Raw genomic sequence first — 12,145 nt, forward strand, 5'->3', positions numbered from 1 at the left:
ATAATATCGGTTTATAATTTCTTAATTATTCATTGCTAACTATTCAACATTTCATATATTCAACTTGCGTATACACAAATTTCAAACCTAATTTAAAACAAAGCGAAAGTGTTAAATACGGTTTTCATCCATGTAGTTGACAACTTGATGATAAGCTTTGGTTTAGTATTTATGATTTCTATTTTATGTAACTTCAATCTCTCGGACTAACACCCTTTGTCTTCGCTATTAAATGTATTGAGTATAAAAGTCATTTATCTTAATGTGGTCATTTATCTTTCTTTGGTGCAGCCGAAGAAAGGAGGTAGTATGGGTGTGGGGGGAATCAAAGATTTTAATCAAGCTATGTTGATCAAATGGTGGTGACGGTTCAAATTTGACCCAAATCAACTTTGGGCTAGGGTCGGCAACGCTATTCATAAGTCAAAGAAAGAAGAAAAATTGATCCCCTTAAAGAAGACTATCCCGGGAGTTTGGAAAGATATTGGGAACATGGAAGCGGATCTCTTGAAACTTGGAATTCGAATTCAAGAGAAGTTGATTGCGCATGTTGGAGATGGATCTAACATCCGGTTTTGGAAGGATTCTTGGTTGTTTTCACAGCCTATAAAAGATGTTTACCCGGATATTTATAGATTAGCAAAACATAAGAACGCTTGTATTGCGGCTAATGTCTCTAGTGTTGAAGGTATTAGGCAATGGAGGTGGGATTGGGAGAAGGATCCGAACTCCTTGGAGGAATGGATGCTGATCGGGAACCTCATGAGCAAGTTGGGCCAGGTTAGCTTAAAAGACTGTAGAGACTAGTGGAGGTGGAGCAATGATTCCGATGATCTATTTTCAGCAAAATAGGTTCGGTTCGAAATCCTTAAAGCCGGCGTAATTATCTTTTGTGGAGAGCGATCTAGGGGAATATAGCTTCGAAAGACGGATTGGCCCGCCGGGGAGTGCCGCCGCCAGACACTATGTGTCCTCGCTGTGGGATTCAGGTAGAAAATCCAGATCACATTTTTATAAATTGTTTGTGGGCGAAGAGCATTTGGTGGAATATGTTCACTTGGATGCGAATTAGTTTCTCATCTAATTGCAACAATCTGAAGGAGCTTATCGACATTTTAAAGGAGTGCCTGGGTAGTAAAGTGTGGAAACGTATGGTGTACACGGTTAGCATGGCGACTGTTTGAAGAATCTGGGGAGCGAGAAACTTAAAAACTTTTGAGGACACTTTTGTTCCGATAAGGTAGACGGTAGACCTTATCAAATAGGATGTCTTCTTTTGGATCAACAACCGAACTAAGTTTAAGGCTCTTTCGTGGGAGAACCGGATAGATTTCAATATTGTCGATCTTTTGTAATGTTTGTTTTTCTTTGTTTCCTTTTCCATGTTGTAGTGTTTTCCCAGTTCCTTGCTGGCTCTCTCTCTCTCTCTCTCTCTCTATATATATATATATATATATATATATATATATATATATATATAGGGTAAGGATAGTGTACAAAATGCTCAAAGTGTGAGAAGTGTAAGAAGTGTGTTATAACACTATATATAATACTATATAACACCATATAAACACCGTATAACAATATGTAACACCATATAATACCATATAACACTATGTAACACTATATATCATTGTATAACAAATATAACACTATAGGTTGTCTGATAGCATGTCTATGATAGATGTATAGTGTTATATTTGTTATATAATGATATATAGTGTTACATAGTGTTATATGGTATTATATGGTGTTACATATTGTTATACGGTGTTTAAATGGTGTTATATAGTATTATATATAGTGTTATAATACACTTCTTACACTTCTCACACTTTGAGCACTTTTTACAGGATCCTCTACCTATATATATATATATATATATATATATATATATATATATATATATATATATATAAAGTGTTGTTGCAGTTAAAAAAAGGCAAATTGGAAAATAATAATCCCATCTTTCTGAAATTGGCCGATAATAATCCCAAATCAGTTATTAGCCAATAATAATCCGACCTCGTCCAATTTTTCTGTAAAATAGACTGCCGTTAAAATAAGTTTAACGGAGTTATGTTTTTTTCCGAATTATAAACCGATGTTTTAGGGCTTTTAATCAGAACGTGGATACGAGTCGATTGATATAAAACTTACCTCGAAATTGTGTTCGAAATGACTTGAATTTTGTTAATTGGAAGTTAAACACCCGAATTGAAATACCGTTTTCGTGGGTTGGGAGCAGTATTTTGAGGTAAGTTTTACATCAGTCGACTCGTATCCTGTTCTGATCAAAATCACTAAAACATCGGTTTGTGATTCGGAGAAAAACTTAACTCTGTTAAGCTATTTTAACGGCGGACTATTTTACAAAAAAAAAAGAGCGAGGTCGGATTATAATTGGTTAATGACTGAATTGGGATTATTATCGGCCAATTTCAGAAAGATGAGATTATTATTTTCTAATTTGCCAAAAAAAAAATCTTAATGTACAATTTGTTAGTTGAGAACGTATACTAAAAAATTTTTTTTTTTTTTTTTGAAATACAGGAAAAGACCAAAACCCCACACACTTGCTGCCTTCAAAATTCCGGCTAGATAATCTACCCCACTGTTGGCATTTACCATCACTCACCATCTCCACCATGACCATAACAAATCCGACCCCACCTATGGCCTTGACCACCCACTAGTTCACCTTTTAGTTTATTAAATATTCAAGATCGATGCATGCAGATCATTCTAAGAAATTTCCACATTTCTCCAATTCCCTAAATTCACTTGTAGTCAAGCATTACTTTGTTGAATCCCTTGATGTTTTGATCAGATTCATATTAACACTTCTTCTTCAACTCAAAACCAGCTCGATTGATCAGATTCATATTAACACTTCTTCTTCAACTCAAAACCAGCTCGAAATGGGTGATAACCCGTTAGAATTCGATCCATTTTTTTGTATTAGTGACTACACCCGGTTTCTTTCGCTCTTAGTTAGTTAAGAACAAAAGATTTTAGAAAATGATTTAGTCTATAGGGATGACTAGTGCCAAGGGTCTCTTTGGAAACGGTCTCTCTGTCCCTAGTTGGATGAAGGTATGGTTTGCATATATCGCAACCTCCCTAGACCCTAAAAGTAGTCTTGTTATTTGTGAGATTTACTGGGTTATGAATGATTGATATTTTCTTTTGTAAATAGCAATTAGGCGGGATTTACGAAATTGGCTCGCCAAGTTTTTGGTAAACTAAGGGTACAGGGTATAGTAGCGGGGACTTGGGTGTTTGACTTGTGGTCACCAATTGGTGACTATACCGAGTGGATGAGAGTGTTCGGTGAGTTGGAGAGAGAGTGTGGAAATCGGTGAGTGTTTACCGAAATCGGTGAGAAAGAGTGATTGAGAAAATGGTGGGTCCCAAACCCTTTTAACCAATAACAATTTTTTTATTTTTTAACCTATTTAAACACCCTAGAGTGATTAACCATACCCCTTGATTGAGTGCAAAATGGGGACTGGAATGAGGAGTTAACATGGCATTAATATTATTGGATAGGATTTCACTCAAACACCATAGGGTGATTGACCATACCCTCCACCCTAACATTGCTATTGTTAAAAACATTAATTTTATTTTTCTTTACCCTTAATTAATAAACAACATAATAAAAAAAAAATACATTAGCCTATAGCGACAATATTTTGTCACTATTAGGTGAAAATAATTTTGGTTATTTTCTTTTCCTTCTAATTAACAAACAATGAAAAAATGATTTAGCATATATAGACTGGGATGACAATCGAACCCGAATCTGATGGGTACACTCGAAACCCGATCCATTTGTGATGAGTTTGGGGTCAGTTAATCGTTGTGACTAGTTTTTATTTTTTCGCGGGTTTGGGATGGGTTTGGGATTTGGTGATATACCCGTTTACCCGACCCAATTACCCGATAAAGTAAACTCGTTTACCCGATATAATTTCTTTTATACTTTTAAATATGTAAATATATAATACATCCTTTTTTTCTATACACATAAGTATTTTATCTCGTATACATTATAGTTATTTAATATAATTCTTTAGTGATAATACTAAATGTAACTGATTATTAGTTACCCGATGAATTTTCGGTCGAGCATACCCAATGGGTAAACATTTTAAAATTAATGGATTACCCAAAACCCGCGGGTATACCCGATACCCGATGGGTATTTACCCGCTAGAAACCCGACGGACTTAAATCGAGTCAACCAATTAAAACAAAAAACTTTTATAGTTTTCCTAGAAAAATTAAAACGATGGGGGAAAACGTAACTTTGAACTGAATAATTTTGTTTCAGGGATAAAATCGTAAATTCAATGGACCAATGGGGTTGAGGGCAAAATCGTAACTTGGCTGTGTGAAGAAAAAAACTAATGTCAAAACTGTAAATTTAAACAGGGCAAAATCGTAATTTTGAGCCGAGGGTAAAATTGAAATTTTTAGCTGGGAGGAAAAGCGTAAATTTATTTTTAAATGAGGGGAAAAACATAATTTTGAACAGATGACAAAATCGTTATTATAAGAAAAAAAAACTAATGGCAAAACTGTAAATTTAAACCGGGCAAAATCGTAATGTTGAATCGAGGGAAAAATTGAAATTTTTTATCTGGGAGTAAAAGCGTAAATTTATTTTTAAGTGGGGGTAAAAGCATAATTTTGAACTGATGATAAAATTGTAATTTTAAAACGGAATAAAATCGTAAATTTGTTGGGCCAATAGGAGAGTGATATGCATGACTATAAATATAAACAGGGCAAAATCGTCATTTAGCAAAAAAAAAAAAAAAAAAAAAAAAAGGTTGTGGGTGGCAGTGGCCGCTCAACTCAACCAATCCCACAAAAACAGTATTCCCGGCCACCTTTTTTATATATGTTGAATAATTTTAATTATATAATTATATACAGTTAAGTTATATAAATAAAAAAACATATGTATGTGTATGTGTATGGATACATGCATATATGTATAAGAACTAACACGAGTTGTGAAAACTATAAGAGCTCCTACTTCCCGCACGAGTTGGGTCATCATTTCTGCACAAACGTAGATAAAAATGTTATAAACACATCTTTAAAAATAAAAACAAAAAAATTGTCGAGTCGGTAACACCTGATGTAAAATTTTTTTACGACGATCTAATTTTTTTTACATCACCAATAAAAAAATTTACACACGATGTCAAATTTTGCGTGCGACATTTTTTGTTATTTTATTTCGCTTGAACAAGTGATCTTTTTTAAGATTTTTGAGATTTTTTTTTTCGAAAAAAAAAAACCTTTTGTAAGGCGTAGTTTTCAGTGTTCTCACAACTTAAGGTGGTTTTTATTTTACCCTTTTATATATATATATATATGTGTGTGAAGTTATGTAACGCAATGATGGGTCAAGAAGAAATTATATATAATTTCAGTTATATCGTATCATATAATATGGGTTTATAATTTTTTAAATATTCATTACTAACTACTTAAAATTTCATGTATTCATATCGCGTAATACACAAATTTCAAACCTAGTTGACGATAAACACATGTTTCGTATTTATGATTTTTATTTTATGTAATTTTAGGCTGTTGGACTAACGCCCTTTGTCTTCGCTATTAAATTTGCGAAAAAGTATATATTTTCTAAAAAAATTGAAAACACCAAAACCTCACACTTGCTGTCTTAAAAAAATATTCAGAGGTATCAAAAAGTTTTTTTACCGAGCATTACAAGGAAATTATTGTTTATCGTACATTCAAATGTATTTGATATATAAACCAAAGAAAAAAAATTGCGCTACGACAAGAAAGAGGCAGGGTATCTAGGGCTCCCCTGAGCCCTTAAATAGATCAACACCCGTATTTACATGTATATGTATATTCAAATGTGTATGTGTATAAATATGTAAGATATCTATATTTATTTATTGTGTACTATTGTGCATATCTATGTGTAGGTGTACGTCTGTATGTATATGTATATACATATACATAAACAATATATATGTATATGTTTGTATGGGTAGGGTGAAGTTATTGTAAAAAAGACCAAAAGTGTAAGAAAGGTAAGAAAGAATCTCAACCATTAGATCTAAATTAATTGAAAAGGGTAAGATTGTAAATGCATTAACAAATTCAAATATGGTAATTCTTGATTTAAGAATTTGGAGAGAGAAAATCCTTGATTTAAGGAATATAACTGTCCATAACAACATTCATTTTTTTTTTTTTTGCATCATTCACAGAATCAGAGCCATGTTCATGACATGGTGTTTTAAAAAAATTCATAGTTCAATTCATGGTGTTTTTACGAAAATACTATAACACCATTCAGTAAACAAAAATATAACATCATTCAGTACACAAAATAACACCATTCAGTACAAGATATAACACCATTCAGTAAACAAAAAATAACACTATTCAGAAACAAAATAACACCATACAGAAACAAAATAACACCATTCAGAAACAAAATAACACCATTCAGAAACAAAAAAAAAAAAACCATCCAGTAAACAAAAAATAACATCATTCAATAAACAATATAACACCATTCAGTCAATAATATAACACCATTCAGTACAAAAATATAACACCATTCAGTAAATAAATATAACACCATTCAGAAAAAGAAAATAACACCATTCAGAAACAAAATAACACCATTCAGAAAAGAAAATAAACACCATGACTGAAAGAAATATAACACCTCTGTATCATTTTCTCCACTTCCGGCACCGTTCGATGTAGAGAGAGAGATCGCACCACCACCACCACCACTGCCATCCATCATCTCCGACATTCTCCGGCCGTCGTTCATCACATTCACCGTCAACCTCCATCTCCGGTTGTCGTCATAATCAACACCGGAGACAGACCAGACATACAAATATAACAGATAATCATCGCCGGACAGACCACCGCCGCTGCCGCTTGATTGACTGGATACAGACCACCGCCGCTGCCGCTTGATTGACCGGAGACAGACCACCGTCGCTGCCGCTTGATTGATCGGAGACAGACCACCGCCGCTGCCGCTTGATTGACCGGAGACAGACCAGACATACAAAATAAAACATATAATCTTCCGATTGATTGAACATGGAAGAAGAAAAGAGAGAGAGAAATTGTGATCGTGTGTATGAGAGAGAGAACGAAATTCCATGGCTTTGATTTACAAATGAAGATAAAAAGACACAATTGCCCCTATAAATTTCAATTCAGTCCAAATTAACAAAAATATTTGCAATTTGGTCCCTATTGATCTCAACCATTAGATCAAAAGATCTAATAGTTAAGATTTTTTCTTACCTTTCTCACACTTTGGGCCTTTTTTACAGGATCCTTTACCTGTATGGGTATACGTACATCTATTATATTGTGCATAACTATGTATAGTATTTTACATGTTTGGGTGTATGCATGTATATATATATATATATATATATATATATATATATTATATTTATTGTATATAGGTAGGTAGGGGAATGTTCATTTGAGAAAAAAATTTAATTGAGAAGAAAAAAAAACAAATGGTACAATTGTAAAATATTAATTAGTTTTTCTTTTATCTCATTTATTATTATTTTTAAATAATTAATTACTCATAAAGACTATCATCCTCTAAACAATTTTTTTTTGCCTACACACATAAAAAGTTATCCTACACATTTTGAAATTTCGAACCTTATCCTACACAACTCGTAATTTATCCTAAACACCTAGTAATTTGTCCTACACTCTAAATTATTATTTTTTTAAATTTTTGAAAAAATGTATATTTTGAAAATAGTTAACAAATTTAAAATAGTTAACAATTAATGAGGAAGATTAGAAATTAATGATCTATGTAAGTTTACAAAAATACCCTTACATTAAAATTAAATGCAAATATTAAATGAAGTAAAATGAAGCATTCTTATTAGTTAAAACTTCTTCTTCTTTCTTTTTACAAAAAAAAAAATTCTTCTTATTTGAACTCTCCACTAGGTATATATAGGCATGTTTATGGATACGTCAATGTGTGTGTATATATGTGTGTGTATGCGTATGTATATGTGTATAAGTATGTATTATAAACCCCTATAGCGAAACGTTTCTCATATTATATGAATCAACCAATCCAATCAAATTGACGTGCGGGGGTTTCATTACATAGAGAACGATATGTCACTCTCCCAAAAATCACAGTGGAAGGCAAGCATAGTGGTGTCGGAATATACATTTGGTTATATTTATTTAATGATAATCACAGTTATGAAAGACATAAACTTAAAAGACTTTAGTTTAAGACCTAACATCATAAACTTAAAAGACTTTAGTTTAAGACCTAACATAGGGGTCTAGTTACAACAACATGTTCCAAATTTTGAACATATACCCAAATATAGCTTGCTAAAAACATTTTTTCTTCATAAAATCCAGAAGCCTTTTATGTACCTAATACGCATTCTATTTAATGTGTATAAATTACATTCATAGTTTGGCACGTTCATTTAACACTAACTCAAAAATAAACCGTGTAAAAATTTGTTTTATTAATAGAGAAATTTTATTAAAATGATTGAGACACGTTATGGTTAAGCAGATCTATACGTAGTACACACCTAACCCATCCACCTCAAAAGTCTAATCTCATTGTTGTAAAAAGAATATTTGGATACATAAAAGGTGCTCTCACACTTGGTATCTGGTATCCTGCTAATGGGAATGTCAAGTTTTCAGGTTTTTCAGACAGTAATTTTGCTGGGTGCAACTCCACCAAGAAGTCTACATCAGGAGGGTATCAATTCCTAGGTAACTGCTTAGTGTCTTGGCAAAGAAAAAAGCAAGCAGCTATTTCCACATCCACTACTGAGGCAGAATACATTGCTGCTGCAAGCTGTACAGCCCAACTGATGTGGCTTCAAAATCAGTTACTAGATTTTGGTATAACTGCTCTAAAGACTCCTCTCATGTTGGACAGTCAAGCAGCTGAAAATATGATAAAAAATCCAGTATCTCATTCAACCACCAAACACATTGACATCAGACATCACTTTGTGAGGGATTGCTATGAAAAAGGTTTGATTTCTCTGCATCATGTTCCAACTAAAGATCAGCTGGCAGCTATGCTAACAAAAGCATTAGACACATCCACCTTTGAAAGCTTGATATCTAGGATTGGCATGCCTAACTTGGACTAGAAGGCAAAACCTTCTTTTCCTTATATAAAAAGCATTAAAATGTTTTCAGAAAATCAAAAATTCATCCTTAAAAATAGCTAAAATGAAATTTTTTCATGAATCCTTAAAAGTTTGTCCATATCCACTCTTTGCTTCAAACCTCTAATGGTTGAAAATTCACCCACTGCTGAAAAACAACCTCTATTTCTCATTTCCTTTGTTGACTAAACATCAATTGTTTCAACCTCTGATGTCTATCCACTAATAGAGTAAAATCAGCTATTTCATACACTGTTCCCAACCACTGTTGTTGGCTTGTTGCCCAACAGTGGTTTCCAAACAACTGTCATCCACTTTTCATCAGAGGTTGCCACATGGGCAGATGTTAACTGTCCGATCTTTGAAACCGCTGCCATGTCAGCATTCACTTTTTTCCTTTTATAAAACCCTGATTAAACTCCCAAACAGAGCTTTCACTACCGTGACGAATTCAAATATTCTCCAAAGCGGTTACCATCTTCTTCTACATTCTTCTTCAACCTCTCGTAATTTCTACTTCCGATCATGGCTCTAATCATCAAACATCCCCACAACTACCTCTGGATGTTTGAGAAAACAGACAAAAATACAAAGTTCCATTCAATAATCAAAACTTTGTCATCCTCTAAATACAAAACCTTACTCACTGCCGATGCACCCATATATCAAGACACCCTACGTGATTTCTGGGCAAATGCCGAAGTTCAAAAACAAGATAAAAAGCTATGGGGAATCACTTCTAAAGTAGGAAGTGTCTTGGTTGCTATAACCCCCGCAAACATTTTAGAAACATTTCAGATGAATGATCTCGCAGGTAAAACTTCTTTTACAAAAGGTGAGTATCAAGTGGACTTGATTGAATGGGGTTATGATGGACAATTAACTAAAGCAACAATGTTTAAACCAAATTTTCCACCACCCATGAAATTCTTGTTCCATACCCTGCTCACTTGTCTGTCAAACAAAACCACTGCTTTTAATGAGATACCATTAAAAATTCAACACTTGGGGTATGCAATTATGTCAAAAACAGATTTTAACTACTCCCAAGCATTGTTTACATATTTGGTCAATAATGTGAAAAACATTAAAGATGAGAAAAATACTACTTTTCTTTTGTTCCCAAGATTTTTGAGATATTATTTGCAACAAAAAGTTCCACAAAAAGCTTTTGAGAAAGCAACACCTTTTCAAATAATCAGTCTTTCTTCTGAAATCTTTACTCGCCTAATGGCAAAAGAGTCAAAAGTTTCCAAAACAAAAGCAAAGGGGGCTAAGCAAACTTTAGATGAGTCCACATCTGCTCCTCAAGCCTTTGTTGCTGAGCCCACTTCTCATGGTGATCACAACACCACAACCACTGTTGTGAAAACCCCACTATCCAAAACCAAAAAGACCAAAACAAAAACCAAAAAGCCCACCAAACCCAAAAATAAGGGTCCTCTGGAAGATGAGATCCAAGAGGTTAACCATGTGACAACACCAATGTCACTAGAAACCACTATTGCTACTTCCTCACAATAGTTGGAAAGATCTCAACCTGAAACCTTAACTCCTCATGATTCCTCACAAAAGAAATATGTTGTAAGCAGAAGGACACCATAATATGAAAGATTACCCTCAGTTGAGAGTATGTTTAAAAGCCCTTATCCCGGGGCAATGTCTCTTTCAACACCACTCCCTTTTATCTCTTATTCCACCTACCCTCGTACCGCTATTTGAGGCCATTGAAATTCAGACTCAAAACAGCCCCTCTCACCAACACATTACTGGGAGTATAACATCAACATTGGTTGTGTCTGAACCAATTCAATTGGCTAACCTACAAACAGTTGAGGAGGTTACACCACTTAAATTTCCTGAAATTCTTGTTGGTAGGCCAAATGGAGCAGCTAATACAAATGTTGGCTCCACTGATCTACATTTGGATAGTAGTTTCATCAGTCAGACTCCCTTGAAGGTAACTACTACCGTGTCTACCGAAGTAACCACTAGTGTGTTCACTAAGGTTACCACTGATGTAGAGGGAAGTCCCCAGAACCAAGAACAATGGCCATCTACTAATGAGAATTTGGAGACTCCTCCTATCTCAAAAGCAGATACAACTGTAATGCCCTGCTTCTTTGTACTTTCCATTTATAGCAAGTCTTGTTCGTATTTCTATTTTTTGGAAGTCTTTGTGTTCTTGTAGTCGCTCTTTCTTTGTATCGTTGTAAAAATCTGAGACTTTGATCGTAATAAAATTCGTTATTTCATACAAGTTACATACTCGTGCATGCTTATACGTGTTGCAATACTTGGGTTATACGTTACCAATCTCGAGTGCATATGCGCAACTGATACCCGACGTACTGGTACTCATAACTTATACGTGCTTGTTAACTATTAAATACACGGTTAAATTCCGATAATAATATCATAATAATTATAATAATTCTAATATAATAATAATAATAATAATAATAATAATAATAATATAATATAATATAATATGGTAGGTAAGAACGTGAAGTTCCATGACAAAAGAAAAAAACCTAATAAAATATATTAAGAAGATATGAAAAGTTGATGATCAGTAGCAATGCATGTGACAGAATTATTTGTGTGTTTTAATTATAAACCTCCACATGATGTTTTAATAGGTTAGTATATGATTAATATAATATAACATTTTCAATGTCCAATCCTTTGTGTTGCACAAAAAAAAAAGATATTAATGGTTCGAAACAGTTCCGGCCGCAAACAGACATGACAGCTTTGAGCTGGCTTTTTTTTTATTTGTTTAACATCCAACTAATTACATTTAATGCCAACCCCTTAAACCTTAAACCTTTCCCCTATAAATACAACTTAATCTCAGCCTCCCTACCACTTTTGCAACACTCTAATCACTCACAAATCAACCAAAT

Source organism: Helianthus annuus, chromosome 3, assembly GCF_002127325.2.
Source record: "Helianthus annuus cultivar XRQ/B chromosome 3, HanXRQr2.0-SUNRISE, whole genome shotgun sequence".
Taxonomy (NCBI): domain Eukaryota; kingdom Viridiplantae; phylum Streptophyta; class Magnoliopsida; order Asterales; family Asteraceae; genus Helianthus; species Helianthus annuus.